Here is an 18,963-nt window from a genome sequence, read left to right on the forward strand (position 1 = left end):
TGACAATGACTTTCTAACCTGATTTTTATTCTTAGATGTCAGCATCATCAAGCTCCATTCTTCATACTAATTCTGTCCTTATGATGAAATCAAGGAGGAACACTGTGCTTATCATCCTCTTGCTTCTAGCACACCTGCATTCACCCTTCTTGCCACAATTTACTGCATACGTATCTCAGTTTATGCCAAAGGATAAGCCAGACACTAGAAACACAAAAATAACTAATACATAAGATAGCTTCTGATCTATAAAAGAACACAACCTAGGAGGTAACTAAGAAGTAGATACATGACAAATACCAAGAGATAGGTGAATTCAGGTTTCTATTAGTTTTTTTTTTTAGGTTTTTTTTTTAATTTTTTTTTTTAAAGAGAGAGAATTTTTTGATATTTTTATTTTCTAGTTTTCGGTGGACACAACATCTTTGTTTGTATGTGGTGCTGAGGATCGAACCCAGGCCGCACACATGCCAGGCGAGCGCGCTACCGCTTGAGCCACATCCCCAGCCCCTATTAGTTTAAGAAAAAGAAAACCTAACCTAGATGGTCACAGATAAGAAACTATCTCAAGAGGAGTTAACAGTCACTGCTGTGGTTTTGAAGGCATCCTCCTGAAGTTCATTTGTTGAAAATCCAATACACAAATTCTTATAGTTGATGGTATTTAGAGATGGGGCCTGAGGGATGCAATGATGGCTGGATGAGGTCATGAAGGGTGGGTCCCTAGAGACAGGATTAGGACTTTCTAAGAAGAGGTAGACAGACCTGAACTTGAACTTGCCCACTTGCTGTTTCACCATACAAGACTTCCTGTCCTATCATGATGCAGCAGGAAGGCCCTCATTAGATGTCAGCATCTTGACTGATATTGAACATCTCAGCTTTTTATAAATCTCCATTAATTATAAATTACCCAGTTTGGGGTACACTGTTACAGCAGCAGAAAACAGACTGACAGTCACACTGACCTGGATGAGCAGACCTGTGAAAGCTAAATAGGATTAATTTGTGAGATGTGTTGGTATGTGGTAGGACTGTGAGTAGTAATCTGTAACTATAAAATACCAGTTGGTATGTCCTGAAAGTAAGAGATAGCATGACACTGTGATATATGTAGTTGCAAAGAATTATTTCTTGAAAAGACACATAGCTCATTCATCTTAAAGCTTTGGAAACTATACTGTTTATTTGTTTTGTTTTGCTTTTTAGCAAAGGGATAATTTGGTAAATTTGCATTTTATAAAATGATCCTAGAGATGGGGTAAAAAAAAAAAAAAGATGATTGGTGATAGAGAGTATAGCAAGAAACTAGTTAGATCCTATTTCAGTGATCTAGAAAGCCAGGACAAAGCAGCAGCCTTGGGCAAAGACACAGATAGAGGGCAGATCTGAGAGTGAGTTAGGAACTAGAACCTTGCATGTACTTGGAAAGCACCCGGATATTAAAATTACAGTGGAAAAAGAGAGGGACTAAACATGTGACAGATATTTTGACCTAAAATTTTTATTAAGGCAAGCTGTGGGTAGAAGAAGATAACCTGTAGAGTTTAGAATGAATTCCTGATTGTAATAATTTTTATAAATACCACTGGCTTTGTGAAAAAGCACTCATATACAAGGGTTTATAGTTCATTTAAAAAAAATTTGCTCTCTATATATCCAAGTTTATTGGTTGTTACCCTTCCAACAGGCCTCAGGCTTGTCCACTAATGATCTATTGAAGCTATCACCTCACCAATTCCAATTTTATCTTTATATTATAAAGCAAAATGTAGTTCATGAATAGCTTGGAGTTCCACAATCTTATCACAGATTGCATCACAAATTCAAAGAATCAAAACACGATTTTTTATTAAATCTTTCCATTATAAGGGAAAACACTATACATAGCACTAAAACACACACTTCAGCAATAGGCTAAAACACACACAGTTTAAAGTAATAGCTACCTCTGTGGGGAACAGACTGGGGATGAAATAGGAGAGAAATAAGCCTTTTCTAGTGACCAGGTAAATTCTGGTCACTTCTTTTGGTGGGTTACTGGATATTTACTATATTAATATGTTTTCTAACTTGTGCAAATGTTATTATAATTTTTTTGCATTTATCAAATATATTTAAATGATATAGAAATATGCAATATAGAATAATGTTCTTTTACCTACATAAAAGATGAAAATAATCTGGAAAGGAATTTACTGTCTCCAGTTTTCACTTTGTTTCCTTAGCTAGCATGGCATACTTTCATTCTTAAAAAGATAAATTCGAAACATTATAATAATAACTCCTGAGGAATAAAAGGAAAGGGATTTCTTAATTTTATATTTTTTAGAAATTACAAATTCAATTAGTTGGCACTGTACCTAATTCTCTATAATTGTTTTTCAAGAACATTTGCTGTGCTTCAATGGATAAATGGTAACAAAAATCTGATAATTACTGAATAGATTATATATGAGTAATAGTTTACTATTAGGTACAATTTTCAAAATCAGGAGTTACTTGACCTCAGAAAAGAAAAGACCAGAACCATGTGAGCCTACTAAAAACAATTAAAATTGTGCTTTTGGAAAAACCCTAAAATTTAATTTAAAAGATTAGTTTATTCAAACTGCGTATGTACTCAATATAAAAGAAACTGATTTATTTTTTATCCAATTAGGGAAAGAGCATAGTTTAAAAATACTAAAAAATGAGGTAAATTGTTTTTATCTGGAGGTATCATAAATCAGAGGCAAACTCTGTCAAATGTTAGTCACTGAGAACATCAATCTATGCAATGACTGTGCTGTCAACTTCAGGTGTGAGGCTTAATCATTTCAGGAGCAAGAAAGCCATGAGTCATATTTTACCCAAGAGACACCTGGGTACACATATTCATGCTGTTACCATCATAAATTTCTTGACAATTTGCCTGAAGGTCAATTGGCAATGAAATAATAGAAATTTTGAGTTTTGAACAGATTATGTGAAGGTGGCTTTAATGAATATTTACACTGCATTGTCATTTGAATGCCTTATGTACATATGCACTGGGTAATGTGAGACAGCCTGCAAAACTAGTCACACACACAAAGGTCCTGAAGTCCACTTAATAAGTAAATGTACGACGATGTGTGAGGCGGAAATGCCGAGTAACAGAACATCTGATCTCAGAACATTTTTTTCCCAATGGGTAGAAATTTTATTTTTTAAATCAAATGAAAGAATCTGTTCATTTATCATCTCTGTATGACTTTTTATCACATTATGCATTCTATTTCTTCCACAATCATGAAATTATGGTTGTCTGAAAAATAGGCTACAAATTATTCCCTTTTCTTTATCTACTCTTCCTTTATTTTAACTTCCTTTTACATTTCCTCCAGGGCTTGACTTATGCATTATTCTGCATTATACTATGTATAATTCTTTTCAGGCTGTCATAATAAAACACCATAGACTGGGGGGGCATAAACAACAAAAATTTATTTTCTTACAGTTTTAAAGACTGAAAGTCCAAATCTGGACGCTCGTAGGGTTAGGTTCTGGTGTCAGCAATGTCCCTGTGTAATCACTTGGCCGTCTTGGGTATAGAAAATAGTGAAAAAGATTGAGTCCTCTGAGATGGGACACTAACCATCAGACTAAGGTCCCGCTTCATGGCTTCATGGCCTGACTACCTTCCAAAGGCACTATCTCCAAAAACAATCATTTGGGGTGCTGTGGATTTATTTATTTATTTATTTATTTATTTATTGGTGGTGCTGGGGATTGAACTCAGGATGTTGTGCATATGAGGCAAAGGCCCTACCAACTGAGCTATATCCCCAGCCCAGGGGTGCTGTGGATGGGAGAACATCTGAACATTCAGTTCACAGCACTGTGGCAAATGAATGAGACAATAGCAAATATGAAAAAAGTAAATATTTGAAAATAATTTATGCCTTTGAGCCCCGTCATATCTTGACAGGACTCAAGGGTCTCTTGGGAACCTTGTCATGACCACCACACTATAAAGGATTCTGAGCTAGTCTGCTGGATAATGAGAGACATGTGGCTTCCTTCCACCAACAGCTTTGCTAACCCAGACTTGCTCAGTTGTAAGAAAGATGTCTGGAGAGCTAAAGATCAGTCCTACCATTCTCTGAGATGATTATAACTTGAGTCTTGGTATTTCATTAACTCTCATGCCCGATAGTGAATATAAACATAATCTATCTTCTGTCCTCTGTCATCCAGTCTGATTTGGGATACCTGAATGTCGTCTGAGACAAGGCCTTCCCAAATGTATCCTATCACTGTAGCATGGCTTCTATCATATCTGCTGAACTCCATTCCAGCTCCCAAAGTATTACAAACCTTACCCAAATCCTGGCCTTTGTTCTTGGAACCAAGATTTCCTGCCTTATTTCTGCTGCTCTCCTCTGTTTTCTACCCTTTACAACCCCCACCTCTGACTGCAACGAACTGATAATACTGTATGAGATTCTATCTTAAGCTAAACAGACCAAATGGCAAAAACATAATCTGGTTCCCTGACAATAAGTATTGCCACTGTTCAGAGCTTTAGGCCACTCTTCCAAGTTGCCTACACCTTTCAAATATCAATGCTATTTGATATATAACCTTAGGTCCCTGTATACTATGATATGAATTACTGCTCAACTTAAACAGTTATATCAGCAAAGTTCTGCCATAAGAAGCATCCCTTATTCTGTCATTTAATTCATAAAGATTCATCAAACAAGGGGCTGGGGATGTGACTCAAGCGGTAGCGCGCTCGCCTGGCATGTTTGCGGCCAGGGTTCGATCCTCAGCACCACATACAAACAAAGATGTTGTGTCCACCGAAAACTAAAAAAATAAATTCTCTCTCTCTCTCTCTCTCTCTCTCTCTCTCTCTCTCTCTCTCTCTCTCTCTCTCTCTCTCTCTTAAAAAAAAAAAAAGATTCATCAAACAAGTCCTACTTAGAAGGAGTTCAGTGTGCTGGCACTAAAGGGTACAGTGATGGGCAAGATGTAGCCCATGCCTTCACAATGTACATAATCATTAGAAGAGAAAACAAATAAGGAAAAAATATTATAATACTCCATGGCAGCTTACCTCAACTGTGGTTATGTAAACCACTGAAAACAGGAAATGATTTCAGTGACAACTTCTTTAGTTCTCCTATGTTACATAACTATTATATATAGGAGAAAAGTTAACTCAATACAGACAATGAATGCTCTAGGTCCTAAGACCAATGTCATTAAGGCATAATTTCCTTATCAAGCTCTATTAAGAAAAGCTCAGCCAGGCATAGTGATGCACGCCTATAATCCCAGCAAATTCTGAGGCTAGAGAGGATGGCAAGCCTGGGCAACTTAGTGAGACCCTGTCACAAAATCAAAACTTAAAAACAAACAAAAAAGTCTGGGAATGTACCTTGGTGGAAAAGCACCCCTAGATTCAATTCCCAGTAACAGAAAGAAGGAGGTAAAGGAGGAGGAGGAGAAAGAAGAAGAAGGAGACAAAGTAGAAAGAAAAAGGAAGGAGGGAAGGAAGAAAGAAAGGAAGAATGGAAGGAAGGACAGACGGATGGAAGGGCAAGCTGGTCTATGGTAATAATTAATGTATAAATTGGTACAACTTAACCAAACTTAAGAGATCATAAATAAATTTTGTTTTAGTCTTGAATGATGTGCATGTTTCAATTAATTTACAGAGAAGGAAAAAAATGATCCAATAAGAATATCTGCAAAGGTTCCTATCAAGAGAGATGATACCCTTGAAGTACTAACAGTCAATCCCCTCTTCCAGACAGATGACTAATAATAGCTGAACAAATACCACAGCAAATCCAATAGAAACTGAAGTCACTTGGAAGAACTCATGCAAACAATGAAACAGTTTCATCTGTATAATAACTTTCCAATATTAAGTTCAGGGTTTTGGGTAAGAAATGAATGTTGTGATATTTTCTTCATCTTTGCCAGTGTCCTCTTGATTATATGAGACAGTAACTATTTTTATGATTTAAGACTACATTAAGGAGAAGAGAATGAGTTAATTAAAGATTAGTATAAAATGTTTTATTTCTAACAAAAATGAAATTTACTAGAAATTGCCAGAAGACAAAAAACCAACATATTTGCTGGCAAATTGTGACATCTTTAAGTAATGCAGTACATCATCTGAGTTAGGGCTTCGTTTAGTTCAATATCATGGGAGTTACATCTTCAGTATTTATTGTCTGTATTGTGACACATAGTTCTCGTAATATTTTAGAAGTAGCCTCAGGAAATAACCAAATCTATTTGCTAGTTACTGTCAAAAAATAAAAATAAAAAACCAGTTCAACATTAATTTTCTTCCACATACAGATACAAAGTGCTAAAAATTCTATCCAACAGGTTAGCCTCTTTGTATGTGGAAGTATAATGTATAAAAATCATCCTGACATGATCATTACACTGCTCAAAAATCTAAATTTCATGAGACTTCAAAATTATTTTGTGATAGGGGTGATAGAAGAAACAAGAGTTTCTGCCTATAAAAGATCCCAAGTCAAAGTCAACTTTTTTTTGAATGTTTTTTACTACAGAATTCCAGGACTTTGTTAAAGCTTTGGTTCAAAAGCTGACTAGATCTAAAACTGCATTTGAATTAAAATTTTTGGACTACTGTAAAGTATACTTGCAGAACCATCTTCATGAAGAGCTGAAACAGTCTTCCATCTAGGTAAGAATAAAAATAAGTCTCTTTGATTTTTACATCGGAATGTCATTTTTGCACCCTGCACAATTAGATTTCAAAGCAGATCTATCTTACTTCAATAGGCAAGGTACTACTGCCAACTACTTCAGACTCGATTGTTTGCTACCCAGCTTTAGTAAAAAGTCAATCAACAGATCAAGACAATTCTGTAAATTTACATTTGCATGTAACTTTTCTACTACAAACCTGAGGTGATAAAAAACAAAATCTGAAAAAAAGAAAACCAAATGATATAACTAACCAAAATCATAATCATAACAAAACAACCATAAACATTTCCATTGCCTAGAAATGGAATGGAAACATGGTATAGTAAAATAGTGAACTGCTGGAATCTGGGAGAGCAATCAGTGAAGCAAACTAGCTGGTAGAGAGGGCTCCAAGAGCTCCGTTCAAGCAGAGAGATGAGAAAGCCTACTGCTGATGCAAGTCTGGGTGCAGGCCTGGGTCCACTCTCCACCCTCTCAACAACCCATGATTGAAGGAAGCAAAACCAAAACTAGTGCCCACTACCAACCAGAACAATTTTTATTTTCCCACTGTGACCAGTGGAACAGAGGTATGATTTTGCAACAAAAACTGAATCTACTGCATGGCCTAAAGCCTAAATTTATACAGCTTCCAAACAAGTATAGGATGTGGAGCCACAGGTACTGTCTCGAAATTAAAAAAAAAAAAAAAACTGCTAATCAAAACTGTGCATATCTTACCCACTCTCTCCCAGGTGTGCACATTTGTGCATGAGAAGAAATTTTTATAGCAGCACAATACATAGAGATTTAAAACTTAGAAAGACTTTAAATGTACCTTGATAGGAGAATAAATAATAAAAGTTTGCATATTCATAGGCTGGGATGTATAGGAGTTAAAATGAATAAATAACATTATCATTAGCCATCAAGGTCCTGCACAACAAAATTATAATGAGGGCTGGGGCTGTAGCTCAGTGGTAGAGCCCTTACCTAGCATGTATGAGGCACTGGGTTTGATCCTCAGCACCACATAAAAATAAATAAAATAAAGGCATGTGTCTATCTAAAAAAAAAACTTTAAAAAACTATAATGTGGGCTGGGGATGTGGCTCAAGCGGTAGCGAGCTCGCTTGGCATGCGTGCGGCCCGGGTTCGATTCTCAGCACCACATACCAACAAAGATGTTGTGTCTGCCAATAACTAAAAAATAAATATTAAAATTCTCTCTCTCTCTCCCTCTCTCCCTCTCTCTTTAAAAAAAAAAAAACTATAATGAGATACCATCTCACTCCAGATAGAATAGTTGGTATATTTTTTAAAATGCTAGGAAGAATGTGCAGAGAAAGGAACTCAATACCACTCTGGAATGTAAATTAGTACAAACATTCACACTGTTCAAGGAGAACAGTAAGAAGGTTCCTCAAAAAATTAAAAATAGATTTACCATATGATCCAACTATCCCACTTCTGGGCATATATCCAAAGAAATACCAAAGAGAAGACTGCAGACCCATGTTAATTACAGCACTACTCATAATAGCTAATATATGGAATTAGCCTAGAGGCCCATCAACAGATGAGGGAAGAAAATGTTTTATGTATATATGTGTATGTGTGTATTTATACATACCACACACAATTCAGCCATAAATAGGAATGAAATCCCGTCTCTTTCAGTAGAATGGATGGACTAGAGACATTAAGTAAAAAAAGCCAAACACAGAAAGATAATGACTTTATGTTCTCTCTCATATGTGGAAAAAAATTTTTTAAAGTCAACCTAAACCTGTAATCCCAGAGGTTCAGGAAGCTGAGGCAGAAGGATAGAGAGTTCAAAGTCAGACTCAGCAAAAGTGAGCCACTAAGCAACTCAGTGAGGCCCTATCTCTAAATAAAATACAAAATAGGTCTAGGGATGTGGCTGAGTAGTCCAGTGCCCCTGAGTTCAATACTTGGTACCAAAATATAAATAAAAAGTCAACCTAAAATCAGAATTATGTTTACTAGGGATTGAGAAGGGTAAGGTGGGGGGGGGGAGAATTTGATCAGTGTACAGTTTAGCATATATGAAAGCATCACACTGAACCCCAATGCATAATTAATATCTGTGAATAAAATATATACAACATAGAGACCAGAATGAAATATCACACAATGTTAACAGTGTTAATTGACTCCACTTATTAAGTTCCAGATCTGGGACTATCGGAGAAGACAGAATGTAAATGAATTGTTAGAGAAATTGCAGGTGGTAATAAATGCTCAAATATTGTTAAGAGTACAAATCAAAAGAATTGAACACAGACCCAGAGAATATATTTAGAGAAGTCATGGCTGTCATATGTACATGGATTGTACTATGAATTATAATTAAATAATGTTAGTCAATGAAAAATACTACTACTACTACTACTAATGATAATAATAATAATACAGTGAATGGATTAAAACTATGAGTCACATTATTTCAAACACATTATTGAACAAATAACGTGTGTGGCTTCTTAAATACTTATTCAGTATGAAACCAATACATGAAATCTGAGAACTTGCAAACTATATAAAATACTCTCTATGGAAGCATACATTCATAATAATAACCTAAAACCATGCAATGAGAATAATAAACTTCAAATTTGAGAACAGAGATGCAGGCATATGGAAGACACTTAAAAGAACTCTCTTGTCTTTTGTCTTGGATGCCCACAAGAGGATGAGAGATTTTTAAAAATATTATGTAAGCAAAAATACTGCCAGTCTGTACTGAAAGAAGTAAAGAAAGAATAAAGCAAAGGAAGAATTATAGGGAGAAAAATGTATACAGAGGCTTGGGAAAAGGGATTTCCACAGTTCCAAAGAACAGGGCCATGTCCTTATTTTCAGGGAGCAGGGCCACCACCCAGGACTGAGGAGAAAGGGGGTAAGACCTGGGAAAGGAGGTGTTATGCTTTGGATGTGAGGTGTCCCCCAAAAGCTTACAAGTGAAACAATGTAAGAACATTCAGAGGAGAAATGATTGGGTTGTGTGAGTCTTAACTCAATCAGTGAATTAGTCCCTCATAGGGATTAAGTGAGTGATAACTGAAGTGGTAGAGTGTGGCCAGAGGAGGTGGGGATGGAGCAGCGTGGCTTTGGGGTATTTATTTGTATCTGGCAAGTGGAGACCTCTCGCTCTCCTTCCTGATCAAGATGTGAGCCACTTTCTTCTGCCACACTCTTCCGCCATGATGTTCAGCCTCACCTGGGGCCCTGAGGAATGGAGATGGCCTTCTATAGACTAAGACCTCTGGAACCATGAGCCCTCAAATAAACTTTTCCTCCTAAAATTGTTCTGGTCAGATCTTTTGGTTACAGCAGCAGAAAAGCTGACTAAAACAGGAGGCAGGATCATTCTGGCAGGACCAGAAGACAGAGAAAAAAGCAATAGAGAATTATTCCCAAGTTTTATAACATCATGGAATTTTTACATTATGATAAGTTTTGAAGTTGTTTTAGATTAGTAGAACCTTTCTATTTTGTTTATTCCTATTTTTTCTTTTTTTTTAGAGTGAGAATGTCTATTCTTTCTCATACTGTATCTTGGAAGTAGATGACTTGTTCTTAAGATTTCACAGGTTGACAGATGGAAAGAAATTTTGTCCTAGGATAGACTACATTCCAAGTGTCATCCATAACTGATCTAAATAGAATTTGGACTTAGAGCTGATGTTGGAATAACTAAGATATTTGGAAATGTTGTGATCAGCTTGAATATACGTTTTTGCATGCGGTACGCATGTGGTAGGGACTTGAATTTGGGAAAGGAGTCACAGGCAAACTATTATTGGTTTAATTACATCCTTCAAAAAAGACAAGTTGAGATTTTAACTTCTAACATCTCAGAATGTGACCTTATTTGGAAATGGGATGTTAGTCTGTTTTCCACAACTATAACAAAAAGAGCTGAGATAATCACATTAAAAAGAAAAAAAAAAGGTGGTTCCCCCCAACACACTTTGGCTCACGTGTAACTGTCCATGATCATTTGACCCTGTTGCTTTCACCCTGTGGTGGAACATCATGGGGAGAACATATGTGGAGCAAACCTGCTCACTCCATTCCTAGGAAGCTAAAGAGAGGAAGAGGAAGAGGCTGCGGTCCTACTATTTCCTTTGAATGAATTCTTACAATAAACCAAACACCTCTTTCCAGGACCCACCTCTTAAAGTTTCCAACACTTCCCAACAGCACCAACCTGAGGAGAAAATATCTAATGCATGGGTTTTTGAGGTATATTCCAGATTCAAACTATTCCCTAGAGCCAATGTATGTGTAATTGACTGGGAGGAGTTTGTACTGGAATAGGGCAGCTCCTAATCCAGTCTAATAGATATGCTTATAAGAAGACTGCCACGTGGGACTGGGGTTGTGGCTCAGTGGTAGAGCACTTGCCTGGCATGTGTGAGGCCCTGGGTTTGATCCACCACATATAAATAAACAAGTAAAGTGAAATATCCACTGGCAACTAAAGTACATAAATAAATACATACATACATACATAAAAAAAGACTGCCATGTGAAGACACAGAAACACAGGGAGAATGCCATATAAAGATGGAGGCACAGACTGGAGTCCCACTGCCACCATCTTCATGTAGCATTCTCCCCATGTTTCTGGGTGTTTGCACCCATCCACAACTAAGCCAGAATGAACTTCTGCTGTTTTAAACCACCAGTTTGTAGTACTGTCACGACAGCCTTAGGAAGTGCTCGGTAATGATTTATAATCCACTGGGTCAAGTCATACATAAATTCACATGATTCTCATACTAAATAAAAAATCATTATTATTGTTATAGTCTCCATTTAGAGTTCGCTTATTGTTATAGCCTACATTTAGATCTTTTAGGGTTCTTACAGGTTATGTGATTTACCCATGATTTGCAAAGCTAGGTTTTCCAACACCTGCACACTTCATTGCATTGAAAGCATTGATTCTCTCTCCCTGTCTCTGAGAATCTTAAATTGTGTGTGTGTGTGTGTGTGTGTGTGTGTGTGTGTATGTGTGTGTGTGTGTGTATGTGTAATATCTACATGTACTGTCAAAAAAGACTTGGTGAACTTTTCAGGAATTCATTCATGAAGGATATCCAATAATGTGCTAAAGAAAGAAAGACACTTTCTTATAGTAACTTGATTTTTATATGGTTAATAGGAAACTGAGAAGTAGATATCCAAAGGCCATAGTGAATCAGAATAGCAACTAGTCATTAATACATATAATCTTGGTTCTATATTAATATCTAATATTAAAAAGATGCACAGTATACTATAATATAGTAAGGAATTTGTACATATCTAACAGTTTAAAGTCTCAATTTTTATCATCCTTTCAAATAATTGTTCTAACTTTAGATTGCATATTAATTCGTCTAAAATTTAAGACTCGTCATATTTATTTGCATACTTTGATTTTACTCATATTTTAAATTTCCATAATTAATGAAATTTTAGCCATCTGGATGTTTAACTTATAAAGCATGAACTTTTCAGAATGACTTTAGTGTTTACTAAAATAAGAACTGGCAATACTCTCTTATTTAACCTTGAAGAACTACTTTTGTAAACAGAACTTAGATATACCTAAGCAAATCTGTATACAGACAGAACAGAAGAAAGGGATTATATAAATTACAGTGTTATAGAAACTTAGCAATGGCAGTGGTGGTGAATCTGGAAAAAAATCACTATGCAACTACACTTTAACTGCCAGTGCTTATCTTGCAGCACTTCAAAATAGAAATGTATTAAGGAATAAAATATTGCTTCCCTTTTTTAAAAAAAAAAGGAAGTAAAAAAAAACAGCACAAACATTGACTAATAAGCTATTAACTCTATTTGTCATCCAGTAAATAGGGACTTTGATTCCAGCCCCAGAGCTCCCGATAGTTTTTGTTACTTCCCCTCTCTAGACATAGTTCTTCTTATTAAAATAGATGTTCTTCTAGGTTTTTACCAGCTGCAAATTGCAGTTGTAAAATCATCAATCATTGTCTGGCATCTAATTCAGTTCAGGAAAAATATATAGAGAAAACTACATATGTAGTAGCATGGAAACATTTAACTTCTAATATTTACTTGTCTTTATGACTTGAGTCTAAATCCAACAAACACAAGTTCCCTTGGCTTTGGATACTTGTTGAATACAGATAACCACCGTCACCAGAAACTTTAAAAAGAAATCAAACAATTTGTGATGCAGTGACATAAGCAATGTATCCTTCATGTTGGAAGCTCAATGCAAAGTATAATCATTCTGTATACATATAGCATAGATATTTTTATTTTCAGAAACTAGCTTTGAAAGTTGTAAATTTGAGTGAAAAAGGCCTTTAATTTCATTGAAATTATACAGTAGTGTCACCTGAAATATACCTGCATTATAACTTCATTGTTTGTCATAGTACCATTCCAAATATATTGGGACCAAGTTACTTAAGTTCCACAATAAAAAAATAGTATTTTTTCAGCAATATACACAGATACTTATAAAATGTAGCAATCTAGAATAAGAAAAATAAAGATATTTCGTTGTTTTACAACATCAAGATAAATTTTAGTGATTCACTCTTACTTTCAGAATTTCAGTGTTAGAGATTTTGAGTTTCCTTACCAAGACTAAATAATGTACTATGTTATTTATTATTATAAATAATTATAATTAACACATGTTTCAGCCAGTAGACTTAGGAATCACAATAATTCATTTCATAAATACATTTAAAAATTCCCTTTCCCTAATATAAGCACAGAATTCCTCATTAGTATTAACTGAGTACACTTTAAAAGTGAAATAGTTTTCTGAGCCAACATTGAGTTTTTCATTTTCTTTCAATAAATTTAGAATATGATATCAGAGAAAACTGAAGAAATAAAAACAATCACATGTTTATAAAGTACAGTTAACATGCACAGCTTGTATATTTTTACAGTAAGTATGATTTGAAAGTTACCTGAATAGAGAGAACCCAAGTTTCCTTCTTTCTCTGAGCACAGAGCTGAGCAGAGAGGCAATTGATCATTAACTTCTAGCCAGAAGCAAACTTGCACACACGTCTCCAGAGATTCTCTGCTTTGCCCTTCCTTCTCTCTTCTTTCAAATAGGGGAAAGGTAGCCCTCTCTCTTCTTGAAGAACTTGCTTTGACGTGCACAATTAGTTCATACTTTTCACAGTATAAAGTGAGCGGAGCTTAAATTATATCCTGGGTCAAAGAAGGTGAACAAGCCTGGCAGTTAGAACTGCTAAATTTAATCTTCCGATTCTCTGAAGTTGATGTAGCCACACTTTCGAGTGTGTTTTCCATCATGTGATTAAACATCATGTTTGGAACACACTGCTAGAGTACTGTACTATATACATCACAGGGTAAGTGAATCTGTCACAGAGTCTGAGGCAAGGGAAACAATATCAAAAGGCTAAGGTCATGTGTTGAATCCCTTTGTTGCCCGATTACATACTACATTCCTTACTTGGTCAGCAATTCTGTAAATACATGCCCTCAGTTGAGAAAGGTCCCCAACCTAAACACCTAACAGTGAATCTTACCATCGATCAGTAACGCCATCTTTGTATATGAACAAACCACAATAACCTTTGGAGAAATAAGAGATTTCATTTGCTGGGTGTTTCTCACACTCTAGGTAGACATTATACCAAACAATTTGCATCCATTTCCTCATTCTGTAACTATATAAGATGGACATTATGTTAAGTATGGGAACACTGAAGCTCAGAGCTTCAATCACTTACACAAGCTCATATGGTTGGAGAATTCTGGGTCCTGGATTTGACTCTAATTTGGCAGTTTTTTCCTAATTAGTGGGTAAGGGGGCATTTGATATCTCATGGGAATAATGCAATTACTTGGAACTAAGCATCAATAGTTGGGTGTAAAAAGTGATTCCCAAAGATTTTAATAGGCTACATTTCTAAAAGTATATAATTGTTACAATAACCAGGTGAAAATATAAATAACCTCCAGAAATTTCTTCTCACTTATTTAACCAACTAAAGCAATTATCTTTATGAAATAAGATCCAGGGTATGTTTCTATCCCTTCTATCAAAACCTTAACATTACAACTAAAAAGAAATGAAAACATAAGAAAATTTCTTATCTTCTTATCTTCTATAATACTATGAACAAATTGTACTGTGGCATTTAGAATTATATGGTATACATCCGGCAAAAGGAGATGATGGCATCTTTACAGAGAACTCTTCAAGTGCACCTTTGCCCCAACACAGCAGAGTGCTTAGTAGCTAGGATGAAAAGACAGACTACAACCATTTAGCTTAATGAATTTCATTTGCTTTACTTTCAATTCTAGAGTCAGGCAACACTTGATTTTACAGATAGGGGAAGTCTGAAGAAAGCAGAAACAAAAGAACAGAAGGTAGATGGGTCATTTTAAAGTTACTTTCCTTTTATATCTTCGTTTGTATGTGGTGCTGAGGATAGAACCTGGGCTGCACGCATGCCAGGCGAGCGCGCTACCACTTGAGCCACATCCCCAGCCCCAAGTTACTTTCCTTTTAAAGTGGAGACATGGAGACAAAACAATAGAAAAACAACTGACTGCTTATCATCAGGTTACTTTAGGTTATCTCTTTTGTGTAAGAAATAAGACAAGGGAACTTCATTCTCAAGCCAATGAACACTGTACTGTTTGGGAAATTTGGATGTTATCTTCTCTAATTTTGATTTTGTAGGAGGTCAGATAGACAGCTTATTTTCCCCCTTAGTGACCTGGAAATATTGGGTCCTGGGTTCCAATTGAAAGCCCATGGTTACTAGTCCTTAGTAGCACGGGTGAGTACTCCGTTTTTAGCCCAGTCTGTTGTATGCCAATGCAGGAGCTTAGTCCCAAACAAAGGCCTCCTGTAGTTTCCAACAGTATTGACACACTTATCTGGAGTAGAAGTACTGATGTAATACAAAGTGATTAAACAATTAAAAATAATTTCACTTTGTACTCTGTAGAGATACACCTCAAAGTATTTTTTTAAGAAAGGAACAAAATTTCAATAAAGATATCTGATTTATTAACTTCTTATACATAATGAAAATATAACAAGACTCAAATTATATACAGGAATGTTTACCACCTTTAGTAAATATAAACACTATTAAGTATACCATGAATGTTATCGTTATGCAGCTTCCTATGTGTAATTAATATTTTTTACTTAGAATCATTATAAGAAGTTCTGGCAGTGGTGCACACCTGTTATCCCAGTGGCTGGGGAGGCTGTGTCAGGAGGATCAGAGATTCAAAGCCAGGCTCAGCAAAAGTGAGACACTAAGCAACTCAGTGAGACCCTCCCTCTAAATAAAATATAAAAATAGAGCTGGGATGTGGTTCAGTGGTTGACTGCCCAGAGTTCAATCCTTGATACGCCCCCGCCAAAAAAAAAAAAATTATTATATGAAGTTCTAAAGTTAAATAAAGGAGAAATACAAAAATCTAAGTTTAATATGTCAAAATATACTGTAACCAAGAACACAATTTCATAAAATATGACCTACAATGATTAGAATTGGCAAGAGTGTGGATAATATAGTTTGTACTTATTTACTATTATTTTGGTTATTGCCATTACAATATTAAATCTTTAAAAAATACTATCCACTGATTGAATACATGGTTCATAATGCCTGTTAGGAAAGGTTAAAAAGCTTAAGTTTTAAATTGTATATTTACTTTCTAAATGTAGAATTTATTTTTCTTCACAGCTGACTTCTACTAAATTAGTTTGCATCTTAAGCACACATTTTTAACAAATCTTTTCAAAAAATAAAATCAAAATTACCTATAGCAGCGAAGTATGGATTAGTGTTTGAAACAGAAGAAAATATAACTGGCGACTTTGTAATCACAGGAAAACATTCAACAGTTGGCCTTCCTGCACTCCCAAACTGGAGATTGAACCCAAGGCCTGTACATGCTAGACCAGTGCTCTACCACTGAACTACATCCTAACCCTCTCTTTTTCTTACCAAGAAACACATCATAATTAAAGCACAAAGAACTTGTGTTACTAAAGTTGAGCAACTATATTCTGTAGGATATGAGATAAACACACACAATTGTGTTTGCTACATGCACCATTGAGAAAATAAAAGCCAAAGAACTGTTCCCTGAGCTCTGGGGAGAAAATGCCTGAAGGTGACTAACCTTTGCCAAGGTTACACATTCTCAAGAGTAAAGCCAAAAATAGGACCATGTAAAGATTTTATTTAAATTTCAGTTTCTAACATTCTCATTAATGTGGAGTCAGAAATGATAGGAAATACAGATAGTCTTAGGAGAAAACCCTGATGAGTAGCATATGTGGTCTTGGAACCGGTTATTAATTCTGCATTTAAAACATAACAATAAGTTCTTGGCAATAGATTTGTTTATAACATTATTCCCAAGTTTCATGCAGCATTATCACATTTCCCTTGTGAGATTTTGATGTTTCTCACTTTATGACTCTGAATAAATCTAGATTAATGTGCAAAATCCAGGTTTTTAATCTGAATAAAAAGTCCAGGACCAGGGTTGTGACTCAGTGGCAAAGTGCTTACCTAGCATGCACTAGGCCCTGTGTTCTATCCCTAGCACCGCATATAAAGAAATTTAAAAATTAAGCATAAAAAAAGTGCAAGAAATTCAAAAGAACAGAAAGCTCAGGTATAAATTTTGGATGGGAAACAGCAATAAATTAGTCAGAAAAATACAAAGATTAATTGTTTTACAAACATAAGGGGAATCTTCTATTTGCTTTTCTCATTTAGATAAAATATTTTTCCTATTGTTTTACTGGAAAGAGTACCACAGTCTTAACATTCATTGAATAAAACTGATAGGGATTCTATATTCTGGAGTTTAGAATTATCTTGGAGCTCAAAGTTAGTATGCAGTAGAAAAAATAGTCCAAGTTCACTACTTGAGGTAATTGCCCAGAGTCATAATGTAAAATGGAATTCTTTTTTTAACCTTGGTAAGAACAAAAGAAAAAAGTCTCCAGTCAAATTTGCATTATAGAGCAATTCCTTTAAAGTTTCAATACATCACAGGAAAACATAAAGGCTAACGGCGGGAAGGCAGTCCTAAACACAAACAATACAAGGACTCTACCATCTTAAGTGATTTCCTCTTTTTGCCCACAACAGCAGCTCTCTTGGTTTGAGTACATGGATCATTTAAGATCTTTTCCTGGCTGTTATCCATTCAACAGAAGTTCTTAGTATATTCAGCTAATTGAGGAAACATATTCAGAGAAAGTGCTTCTAAAATACCTTTCTATCTCAGAATCCATGATTCCACTTAGCTCTTTGCCATCACCTTCAGCAGACTTCTGTTAAATGCACCAACATTCTGCTAGTGACTCGGCACAAAGTCTGAGAGCCCACGATGTTTCCTGCTCTCCACTGTCATATCACAGTTGCCAATCCTTAAAGATTCTACTTCCACCAGGACTCAATTCTATCTCCTTTCCCTCATTCCCACAGATGCCAGGCAACTTCAACAAATGCAGTAGCCTCCCAATTGTTACACAAGTAATATCTCTACTAACAAGTGTCTGTCCACCCACCGGCTACCCCTCCACCACACACAGGAATACCCACGGGGGATATGTGATGAAATATCCTAGGATCAAATATGTAATGCCATATACTGCTAGAGCCAATTAGTACAGATATTTTAATGTGTTTGGTTTTCACTGCCATTTTAAAAAATAAGAAGCCATTATTTATTCTGGTTTTTAAAACTACAAAGGTATTAATCATTAACAAGATATAAATAAACAGAGTTTACCACTTTCAATCTACTGACTCAGTCACATCTCACTGGCTACGAGATTCTTGTCATGCCTCCAAAGAAAAGTTTATATTGAAAAAACTTTGTTCTTCAGTCATTGTAAGGTATTATAAATGAAAATCTTTGGTAGTTGGTATTTTAAATTATTTTAAAGGAAAAGGATGAAATGACATATGAGAATCCCAAGGAAATAACAAGAAAAATAATGCAAAGTCACATGGAAAGACAGTTTATAGGACTCACCGCCATGCCCCACGACCTCGTCAAGTCTACGGCATGCGTGTTTTAAGGCCTCTCTGGGTGGCTCCCTGTGAGGACAAGACCTTCTTGGTGAGCTCCTTAACAGCTGGCAGAGGACATGGACTGTCCTTGTCTGCCTGTGCCAGGCCTCAGTCTGCT

The 18,963-nt window shown here is 35.7% G+C and overlaps 1 protein-coding gene across 9 annotated transcripts in view; it reads right to left on the minus strand.

The window, feature by feature from the left end:
• Positions 1 to 18,963, minus strand: part of Slc16a7 (solute carrier family 16 member 7) — a 170,063-nt gene that overhangs the window by 95,062 nt on the left and 56,038 nt on the right. The window contains exon 1 of one of the 9 annotated variants that reach the window (XM_078053229.1): positions 13,707 to 13,964. The exons of 7 other annotated variants lie outside the window; for them this stretch is intronic. The gene's annotated coding sequence lies outside the window, so the exon portion shown is untranslated. Of the gene's footprint in view, positions 1 to 13,706; positions 13,965 to 18,963 lie in introns of those variants that run through there. One more of the 9 variants, XM_021733547.3, reaches the window with a different exon arrangement.

The sequence above is a fragment of the Ictidomys tridecemlineatus genome, chromosome 6 (assembly GCF_052094955.1).
Source record: "Ictidomys tridecemlineatus isolate mIctTri1 chromosome 6, mIctTri1.hap1, whole genome shotgun sequence".
In the NCBI taxonomy this organism is placed as follows: domain Eukaryota; kingdom Metazoa; phylum Chordata; class Mammalia; order Rodentia; family Sciuridae; genus Ictidomys; species Ictidomys tridecemlineatus.